Source organism: Phocoena sinus, chromosome 6 (genome assembly GCF_008692025.1).
Source record: "Phocoena sinus isolate mPhoSin1 chromosome 6, mPhoSin1.pri, whole genome shotgun sequence".
NCBI lineage: Eukaryota > Metazoa > Chordata > Mammalia > Artiodactyla > Phocoenidae > Phocoena > Phocoena sinus.
This window is the reverse complement of record NC_045768.1, coordinates 77,535,456-77,546,380: the sequence shown is the minus strand read 5'-3', so window position 1 is coordinate 77,546,380 and position 10,925 is coordinate 77,535,456. Positions and strand designations below refer to the sequence as shown.

General features: G+C 37.3%; 1 non-coding gene across 1 annotated transcript; it reads right to left on the bottom strand.

The window, feature by feature from the left end:
* Positions 1–272: 272 nt before the first annotated feature.
* On the bottom strand, positions 273–377 carry LOC116756235. Its single transcript, XR_004350602.1, has one exon. It is a non-coding gene; the product is annotated as a U6 spliceosomal RNA (small nuclear RNA).
* Between the last annotated feature and the right edge of the window lie 10,548 nt (positions 378–10,925).

Here is a 10,925-nt window from a genome sequence, read left to right as displayed (position 1 = left end):
GACTGTTTTCTTTCCCACGTTAGGGAAGTTTTCAACTATAATCTCTTCAAATATTTTCTCAATCCCTTTATTTTTCTCTTCTTCTGGGACCCCTATAATTCGAATGTTGGTGTGTTTAATGTTTTCCCAGAAAACATTTCTCTGAGTGTGTCCTTAATTCTTTTCATTCTTTTTTCTTTATTCTGCTCTGTGGCAGTTATTTCCACTATTTTATCTTCCAGGTCACTTACCTGTTCTTCTGCCTTAGTTATTCTGCTGTTGATTCCTTCTAGAAAAATATGGAATGCTTCACAAATTTGTGTGTCATCCTTGTGCAGGGGCCATGTTTATCTCTATATCATTCCAATTTTTACTATATGTACTGCTGAAGCGAGCACTTATCTACATTTTATGTATAAGGAACTGAAGTAACTTTCCCAAGTTTTCTTGATTGTAGAGTGACATCAGCTCAGGTCTTGAGTGGAGGCACAGAGCTTTAAACTGATGCAGTATGGCTCCAGGGTTCATGATTATAATCACTTTAAGAGTGTAGGATTTTAGAAGCCATTAATAATACTCAGAAGAATAATGAAAGGTCTTTCCTAAGAGGCAATTAGGAATTAACTTTTGACTTACCATTTTAGGAAAGCAATAATTTTCATCAAAACCATAGCTTCCAACCTCTTTAATCATATCTAAGTCAGAATCATTAAGAGCATAAATCAACTGATATTTTAGGTGTATAGTTTGAAGTAGTAAATAGAAGGCTATTATTCTAGTACTCAGGATATGTATCCCTTTAATATTTCTAGTGTTATCAATTTCTCCAAAATATATCATTTAAAAAGAATTGTTAGAAAAACTGTAAATAGGGAGAGATTGAAGATGGCAGAGTAAGAGGATATGGAGCATGTCTCCCCCAACAAACACATCAGAAATAATCTACACGTGGAACAATTTTAACTAGCTTGAAATTGGTAGAAGGACTCCTGTACAACCAGGGCTTTAAGAAATATGCACACGTAATCTGGTAGGAAGGGAAGAAAAGTGATCAGTTTGGCACCTGTGCATCTGGGAGGAGAAGGGGAGGAAAAAGGAAGATTCACAGGCAGACATCCCCCTTTTAGGAGTGAGCAGTGACAGCCACAGATTGGGTGCCCCTGTCCTGGGGTCTTATATGGGGGAAGACCTGACTGGTTGGAGGACTAACAGGAGGGCTATGTGAATTCTGGAATCTGATCATGAAAAACGCACATGCTGATTTGCTTCCAAGTCAGGGTGGAGAGAGATCTGTTCTAGCAGCTGCCAGTTTCACAGGACCACCTCTCTGTGTGCCTCAGCATGACCTGAACAAACACTCCAGCCCTGCTTGCTCCACATCACAGCACAGCCCTGGAGCCAGGGTGGCCATGACCGTGGAGAAGACTCGACTATGGGAGGAACTAAGAGGCAACATGGTCCTGTGGAGGAGCCTGGGTGGATTGGCCGCAGCCATCATTGGCACTTACTCAAGCAGAGCATCAGATTTCTTATGGTGGCTGCTCCACCACAGATTACACCCCGTAACACACTGAGAGTCCACTTGGGTTCTGCCTGCCCAGCAGGGTAGTGGCGCCAGAGACTCGGGGCAGTGATCGTCTGTGGGGGACAAAGGAGACTTGAACCCGAGACTGTGTATGAATGGAACAAGGGAATCAACTGGGGGTACCTACATAGGCAGCACATCAGAGACAGCTAAGACTTCTGTCTGCAGCTGACATGAGCCCAGAGCCCTCACAAGCCCCACTTGCTTCAGTACTCCCCCACTGTGGGGCAAAAGTCATGGTGCAGAGAGAGGGGAAAACACATACTTAAAGGTAACAGAAGCAGCTCAGGCCAGACCCTCAGGGCTTCCACTCCAGCAACTTGAGATCAGACCTTCCCCCCATAGGGTTGTGATGGCTACTGGGCGGAGGGGAAGCCCCGCCTCACACTCATTCTAGCCTTAGACCTTCCATCTTCAGCCCCACCTCCATCAAAGTGATAGCTGCCAGCTCACCTTGAGGAAAGACATGACTTGTGTCCATGTCAGTTTCAGCTCTGCCACCAAAGGCACTGGGCACATGCAGTCTGTATAGGGACACTTCCACATAATAACACCCCTTCAAGAACACAGTAGGTAACTGTTTCACATAAATTCATAGAGGCAGAGAAAGTTAAGTAAGATGATCACACAGGAACTACTCTCAATTGAAAGAGCAAGATAAAACCCCTGAAAAAGCAATTAAACAGAAATAAACAATTTATGAGATAAAGTACTCAAAGCAGTAATAATAAGAATGTTGTCTGAATTAGGGCAAAGAATAGTGGTACACAGTGAAAAGTTTATTAACGAACTAGGAAATATAAAAAAGACTCAATCAGAAATGAAGAATTCAATAGCTGAAGTAAAAAACACACTGGAAGAAATGAATATCAGACTAAGTGACACAGAAGAATGCATAAATACTCTGGAAGATAAATAATGGAAATCACCCAATCAGAACAGCAAAAAGAAAAACAAATTAAAAACTGAAAACAGTTTAAGAGATCTCTAAGATAACATTCAGCATACCAACATTCCTGTTATGGGGGCTCCAGAAGGAGAAGAGAGAAAAGAGGGGATTGAAGATGTATTTGAGGAAATTATGGCTGAAAACTTCCCAAATCTGAAGAAGGAAACAGATATCCAGGTACAGGAAGCACAGAGCGTCCCAAACAAGATGAACCCAAACAGACCCACACCACGACATGTAATTAAAATGGCAAAAGTTACAGGTAAAGCCAGGATTCTAAAGACAGCAAGAGAAAAACAGTCAGTTACAAGGGAACTCCCATAAGGCTATCAGCTGAGTCTTCTATAGAAACACTGCAGGCCAGAAGGGAGTGGCATGATATATTTAAAGTGCTAAAAGGAAAAAACCTGCAACCTAGGATACTCTACCCAGAAAGATTATCATTTGGAATAGAAGGAGAGGTAAAGAACTTCTCAGATAAGCAAAAACTAAAAGAGTTCATCAATACTAAATCCACCCTCAAAGGAATGTTGAAGGGTCTTTGCTAAGTGGAAAAGAAGTAAGAATCTATAGAAACAGGAAAATCCCATTAGAAAAGGCAAATATATAGTAAGGACTAAGGATCAACCATTTAAGCCACTATGAAGATTAATAACAAAAAATTGTAAAAGCAACTATAGGTACACTAAACAGTTAATTGTTGAACATGAATATGTAAAATATAACATCAAAAACACAAAATATGAGGGAGGGGAGTAAAATAAGTAGATATTTTAGAATGTGTTTGAACTGAAATGAATACCAGTTTAAAACAAGTAGATATATATATAGATCAACATACATTAATCCCATGGTCACCACAGAAATCTATAATACATACATTAAAAACAAAGAAAAGAAAGGAGTACAAGCATACTACTAAAGAAAAACAAATCAAACCACAGGGGAAGAAACAAAAGGAAGGAGAAATGAACAGAGAAGAACTACAGAACTACATAAACAGTCAGAAAACAAGTAAGAAAATGGCAGTGAGTACATGGCTATCAGTAATTACTTATACAATGGAATATTACTCAACCATAAAAAGAAATGAAATTGAGTTATTTGTAGTGAGGTGGATGGACCTACAATCTGTCATACAGAGTGAAGTAAGTCAGAAAGAGAAAAACAAATACCGTATGCTAACACGTATATATGGAGTCTAAAAAAAAAAAAGGGGCTTCCCTGGTGGCGCAGTGGTTGAGAGTCCGCCTGCTGATGCAGGGGACACGGGTTCGTGCCCTGGTCCGGGAAGATCCCACATGCCTCAGAGCGGCTAGGCCCGTGATCTATGGCCGCTGAGCCTGTGCGTCCGGAGCCTGTGCTCTGCAACAGGAGAGGCCACAACAGTGAGAGGCCCGTGTAACGCAAAAAATTAAAAAATTAAAAAAAAAATGGTTATGAAGAACCTAGGGGCAGACCAAACAAACCAATCAATAAACGGGCAGGAGATCTGAGTAGACATTTTTCTAAATAAGACATACAGCTGTCTAACAGGTACATGAAAAGATGCTCAACATCCCTAATTATTAGAGAAATGCAAATCAAAACAACAATGAGATATCACCTCACACCTCTCAGAAAGTTTGTCATTGAAAAGTCTACAAATATATTGTGGTGAGGATGTGGAGAAAAGGAAATCCTTGTATACTCTTGGTGGGAATGTATATTGGTGGAGCCACTATGAGAAAGAGTATGGAGGTTCTTCAAAGTACTAAAAATAGAACTACCATATGATCCAGCATTTCCACTCCTGAGTATATATCCGAAAAAAATTGAAAACACTAATTTGAAAAGATTCACGCACTCCAATATTCATAGCAGCATTATTTACAATAGCCAAGATATGAAAGCAACCTAAGTATCCATCAACAGATGGATCAATAAAGAATTGGTATTTATATATGCAATGGGTTACTACTCAGCCATGAAAAAGAATGGAACATTGCCATTTGCAGCAGTATGGATGGACCTATTATGCGTAGTGAAATGTCAGATACAGATGAATACTATATGATATCACTTACATGTGGAATCTAAAAAAGTATAAGAACCAAAAGTATATAGCAAAACAGAAATATACTCACAGAATTTGAAAACAAACTAGTGGTTACCAGTGGGGAGAGGGAAAGGAGGAGGGGGCAATATATGGGTATGGGATTAAGAGATAAAACTAGTATGTATAAAATACAGAAGCAACAGGATATGTTGTATAGCACAGGGAATATAGCCATTACCTTATAAAAACTTTTAATGGAGTATAATCTGTAAAAATACTGAATCATTATGCTGTATGCCAAAAACTAATACCATATTGTAAATAAACGCTACTTTAAAAAAAAAAACTATACATAGAACTGATTTTGCATAGCCTTAAACTCACCTCCGTTCTTTGCTTACATATGTAACAACCTATTTATTTTTGTCAATGCCTAAAATGTTTTGTTTAAAATTATTTTATACTTCCAGTTGTATTCTGCTCATTTTATAAATTTCTCAAAAATATAACAGAGAGCAATTAATAAGCCATCAACAGAAGCTGGGTATTCAATTCTCTGTAAGCATAGAAATACCAAAAAAGTCTTTGAAGAAAATGTTAAATGATATTACTATATATTTATAATTGTTTTGGTATTATATAGAAAATCCTAAAGTCTTTATATAGAAAATCTTAAAGACTTTATATAGTGTGTATCTTCTTTTTCTTTGTGCTTCTAAGTGTAAATAATAAAATTTCGTATAAAAAAACTTGGCCTCATTTTTGTGCAAGTTGTTATAGGCATGAAAATTTTCTGCAAGTTGTTATAGGCATGAAAATTTAGGAGACTGCCAGTTTTCTGACTCTTTCTTTTGGATAAAAAGAATGTCTTGTCAGGTGCAATTAATGGTCATAGGGTTGGGAAAGATCTCACAGTAACAAGATACTGTCATCTGTTTTTAGGAATTTGCATATATTGTCTCCAGGAACCTCATCTCATTCACAGCTACCTGATTCCCAGTGGCTGTCTTCTAGCACTTTCTGCTGCATCCTTTCTCTCAGACATCAACCTGTGCTGTGATTGCAGACCTGTTATTGAGGCTTTTCACCCCACTGATTATCTGTGATGTTCCTTTCTCTCTTCCTCATTCTGATTACCACTGCCACCCATGAGAATGGTGGAGGAAGGCTTGAGGCCATCACATAGCTTCTGTCTCCAAATTGGAGCTGTTGAGGCACCATAGTTTTTCTAAAGGGGTGTTCCACTCAATTCCATCTCGACATTCTCCCTGGATGAAGAAATAGGAAGCCTGAAGATCTAATAAGTAGTAGTACAATGGTTAGAACTATGTTTTCAATTGTCTCTACTACATGTTAGCTGTGATTTTTAGCAAGTTATCTAATTAATTTTAAGCTTCAGTTTTCTCATCTGTTTAATGGGACTAATGGAAGTTACTTTGAATATTAAATGAGATTATAATAGTGAAGTGCTTGGTACAGAGTGAGCAATCAATGAATGTAAACACAAAAACTGATTTTTGTGTTTTATCTCATGTGTTTAGCACTAACTATCCAGTCTGGCTATTTTCGAGTTTTAAACACTACACTACCTGTGCTGGAAAACCTGTTGTGCATATTTGAGTATCTTTTTTTTTTTTTACATCTTTATTGGAGTATAATTGCTATACAATGGTGTGTTAGTTTCACCTTTATAACAAAGTTAATCAGCTATACATATACATATATCCCCATATTTCCTCCCTCTTGCGTCTCCCTCACACCCTCCCTATCCCACCCCTCTACGTGGTCACAAAGCACTGAGCTAATCTCCCTGTGCTATGTGGCTGCTTCCTACTAGCTATCTGTTTTACATTTGGTAGTGTATATATGTCCCTGCCACTCTCTCACTTCATCCCAGCTTACCCTTCCCCTACCCATGTCCTCAAGTCCATTCTCTATGTCTGTGTCTTTTTCCTGTCCTGCCCCTAGGTTCTTCAGAACCATTTTTTTTTTTTTTTTTTTTTAGATTCCATATATATGTGTTAGCATACGGTATTTGTTTTTCTCATGATGAATTACTTCACTCTGTATGACAGACTCTAGGTCCATCCACCTCACTACAAATAACTCAATTTCATTTTTTTTTAATGGCTGAGTAATACTCCATTGTATATATGTGCCACATCTTCATTATCCATTATTCTGTCAGTGGACACTTAGGCAAGTTGCTTCCATGTCCTGGCTATTGTAAATAGAGCTACAATGAACACTGTGATACATGACACTTCTTGAATTATGGTTTTCTCAGTGTATATGCCCAGTAGTGGGACTGCTGAGTTGTATGGTAGTTCTATTTTTAGTTTTTAAGGAACCTCCATACTGTTCTCCATAGTGGCTGTATCAACTTACATGCTCACCAAACAGTGCAAGAGGGTTCCCTTTTCTCCACACCCTCTCTGACATTTATTGTTTGTAGACTTTTTGATGATGGCCGTTCTGACTGGTGTGAGGTGATACCTCATTGTAGTTTTGATTTGCATTTCTCTAATGATTAATGATGTTAAGCATACTTTCATGTGTTTGTTGGCAATCTGTATGTCTTCTTTGGAGCAGTGTCTATTTAGGTCTTCTGCCCATTTTTGAATTGGCTTGTTTGTTTTTTTTTGATATTGATCTGCATGAGCTGCTTGTAAATTTTGGAGATTAATCCTTTGTCAGTTGCAAATATTTTCTCCCATTCTGAGGGTTGTCTTTTTGTCTTGTTTATGTTTTCCTTTGCTGTGCAAAAGCTTTTAAGTTTCATTAGGCCCTATTTGTTTATTTTTATTTCCATTTTTCTAGGAGGTGGGTCAAAAAGGATCTTTCTGTGATTTATGTTATAGAGTGTTCTGCCTATGTTTTCCTCTAAGAGTTTTATAGTGTCTGGCCTTACATTTAGGTCTTTATTCCATTTTGAGTTTATTTTTGTGTGTGGAGTTAGGGAGTGTTCTAATTTCATTCTTTTACATGTAGCTGTCCAGTTTTCCCAGCACCACTTAATGAAGAGGCTGTCTTTTCTCCATTGTATATTCATGCATCCTTTATCGAATATAAGGTGACCATATGTGTGTGGATTTGTCTCTGGGCTTTCTATCCTATGCCACTGATCTGTATTTTTGTTTTTGTGCCAGTACCGTACTGTCTTGATTATTGTAGCTTTGTGGTATAGCCTGTAGTCTGGGAGCCTGATTCCTCCAGCTCCATTTTTCTTTCTCAAGATTCCTGTGGCTATTCAGGGTCTTTTGTGTTACCATACAAATTGTGAAATTTTTTTGTTCTAGTTCTGTGAAAAATGCCAATGGTATTTTGATAGGGATTGCATTGAATCTGTAGATTGCTTTGGGTAGTAGAGTCATTTTCACAATGTTGATTCTTCCAATCCAAGAACATGGTATATCTCTCCATCTGTTTGTATCATCTTTAATTTCTTTCATCAGTGTCTTACAGTTTTCTGCATACAGGCCTTTTGTCTCCTTAGGTATGTTTATTCCTAAGTATTTTATTCTTTTTGTTGCTATGGTAAATGGTAGTGATTCCTTACTTTCTCTTTCAGATCTTTCATTATTATTGTATAGGAATGCAAGAGAGAGTTCTGTGCATTAATTTTGTATCATTCTACTTTACCAAGTTCATTGATTAGCACTAGTCATTTTCTGGTAGCATCTTTAGGGTTCTCTATGTATAGTATCATGTTACCTGCAAACAGTGACAGTTTTACTTCTTCTTTTCTGATTTGGATTCCTTTTATTTCTTTTTCTTCTCTAATGCTGGGGCTAAAACTTCTGACACTGTGGTGAATAATAGTGGTGAGAGTGGGCAAACTTGTCTTGTTCCTGATCTTACTGGAAATGGTTCCAGTTTTTCACCATTGAAAATGATGTTGGCTGTGGGTTGGTCATATATGGCCTTTATTATGTTGAGGTAGGTTCCCTCTATGCCTATTTTCTGGAGAGTCTTTTTCATAAATGGGTGTTGAATTTTGTCAAAAGCTTTTTCTGCATCTATTGAGATGATCATATGATTTTTCTCCTTCCATTTCTTAATATGTTTTATCACATTGATTGATTTGCGTATATTAAGGAATCCTTGCATCCCTGGGATAAACCACACTTGATCATGGTGTATGATCCTTTTAATGTGCTGTTGGATTCTGTTTGCTAGTTTTTTTGCGGAGGATTTTGGCATTTATGTTCATCAGTGATATTGGCCTGCAGTTTTCTTTTTTTGTGAGATCTTTGTTTGGTTTTGGTATCAGGGTGATGGTGGTCTTGTAGAATGAATTTGGGAGCGTTCCTCCCTCTGCTATATTTTGGAAGAGTTTGAGAAGGATAGATGTTAGCTCTTCTCTAAATATTTGAGAGAATTCTCCTGTGAAGCCATCTGGTCCTGGACTTTTATTTGTTGGAAGATTTTTAATCACAGTTTCAATTTCAGTGCTTGTGATTGGTCTGTTCACATTTTCTATTTCTTCCTGGTTCAGTCTCAGAAGGTTGTGCATTTCTAAGAATTTGTCCATTGCTACCGGGTTGTCCATTTTATTGGCATAGAGTTGCTTTTAGTAATCTCTCATGATCTTTTGTATTTCTGCAGTGTCTGTTGTTACTTCTCCCTTTTCATTTCTAATTCTATTGATTTGAGTCTTCTCTCTTGTTTTTTTGATGAGTGTGGCTAATGGTTTATCAATTTTGTTTATCTTCTCAAAGAAGCACCTTTTAGTTTTATTGATCTTTGCTATCATTTCCTTCATTTCTATTTCAATTATTTCTGATCTGATGTTTATGATTTCTTTCCTTCTGCTCAATTTGGGGTTTTTTTGTTCTTCTTTGTCTAATTGCTTTTGGTGTAAGGTTAGGTTGTTTATTTGATATTTTTCTTGTTTCTTTAGGTAGGAGTGTATTGGCATAAACTTCCCTCTTAGAACTGCTTTTTCTGCATCCAATAGGTTTTGAGTCATCGTATTTTCATTGTCATTTGTTTCTAGGTATTTTTTGATTTCCTCTTTGATTTCTTCAGTGATCTCTTGGTTATTTAGTAGTGTATTGTTTAGCCTCCATGTGTTTGTATTTCTTACAGACATTTTCCTGTAATTGTTATCTAGTCTCCTAACATTGTGATCGGAAAAGATACTTGATACAATATCAAGTTTCTTAAATTTACCAAGGCTTGATTTGTGACCCAAGGTATGATCTTTCCTGGAGAATGTTCCATGAGCACTTGAGAAGAATGTGTATTCTGTTGTTTTTGGATGGAATGTCCTATAAATATCAGTTAAGTCCATCGTGTTTACTGTATTATTTAAAGCTTGTGTTTCCTTATTTATTTTCCTTTTGGATGATGTTTCCATTGATGAAAGTGGGGTGTTAAAGTCCCGTACTATGATTGTGTTACTGTCAATTTCCTCTTTTATGCCTCTTTGCATTTGCGTTATGTATTGAGGTGCTCCTATGTTGCGTGCATAAATATTTACAATTGTTATATCTTCTTTTTGGATCGATCCCTTGATCATTATGGAGTTTCCTTCTTTGTCTCTTGTAGTAGTCTTTATTTTAAAGTCTATTTTGTCTGATATGAGAATTGCTACTCCAGCTTTCATTTGATTTCCACTTGCATGAAATATCTTTTTCCATCCCATCACTTTCAGTCTGTAGGTATCCCTCGGTCTGAAATTGGTCTCTTGTAGACACCATATATACAGATATTGTTTTTATATCCATTCAGCCAGTCTGTGTCTTTTGGTTGGAGCACTTAATCCAACTACATTTAAGGTAATTTTTGATATGTATGTTCCCATTACCGTGTTTTAATTGTTTTGGGTTTGGTATTGTAGGTCTTTTCCTTTTCTTGTGTTACCTGGCTAGAGAAGTTCCTTTAGCATTTGTTGTAAAGCTGGTTTGGTGGTGCTGAATTCTCTTACCTTTTGCTTGTTTGTAAAGGTTTTACTTTCTCCGTCAAATCTGAATGAGATCCTTGTTGTAATCTTGGTTGTAGTTTTTTCCCTTTCATCACTTTAAATATGTCCTGCCACTCCCTCCTGGCTTGCAGAGATTCTGCTGAAAGATCAGCTGTTAACCTTATGGGGATTCCCTTATGTATTATTTGTTGTTTTTCTCTTGCTGCTTTTAATATATTTTCTTTGTATTTAATTTTTGATAGCTTGATGAATATGTGTCTTGGCATGTTTCTTCTTGGATTTATCCTGTATGGGACTCTCTGTGCTTCCTGGACTTGACAAATTCCTTTCCCATATTAGGGCAGTTTTCAACTGTAATCGCCTCAAATAATTTCTCAGTCCCTCTCTTTTTCTCTTCTTCTTCTGGGACCCCTATAATTCGAATGTTGGTGCCTTTAATGTTGTC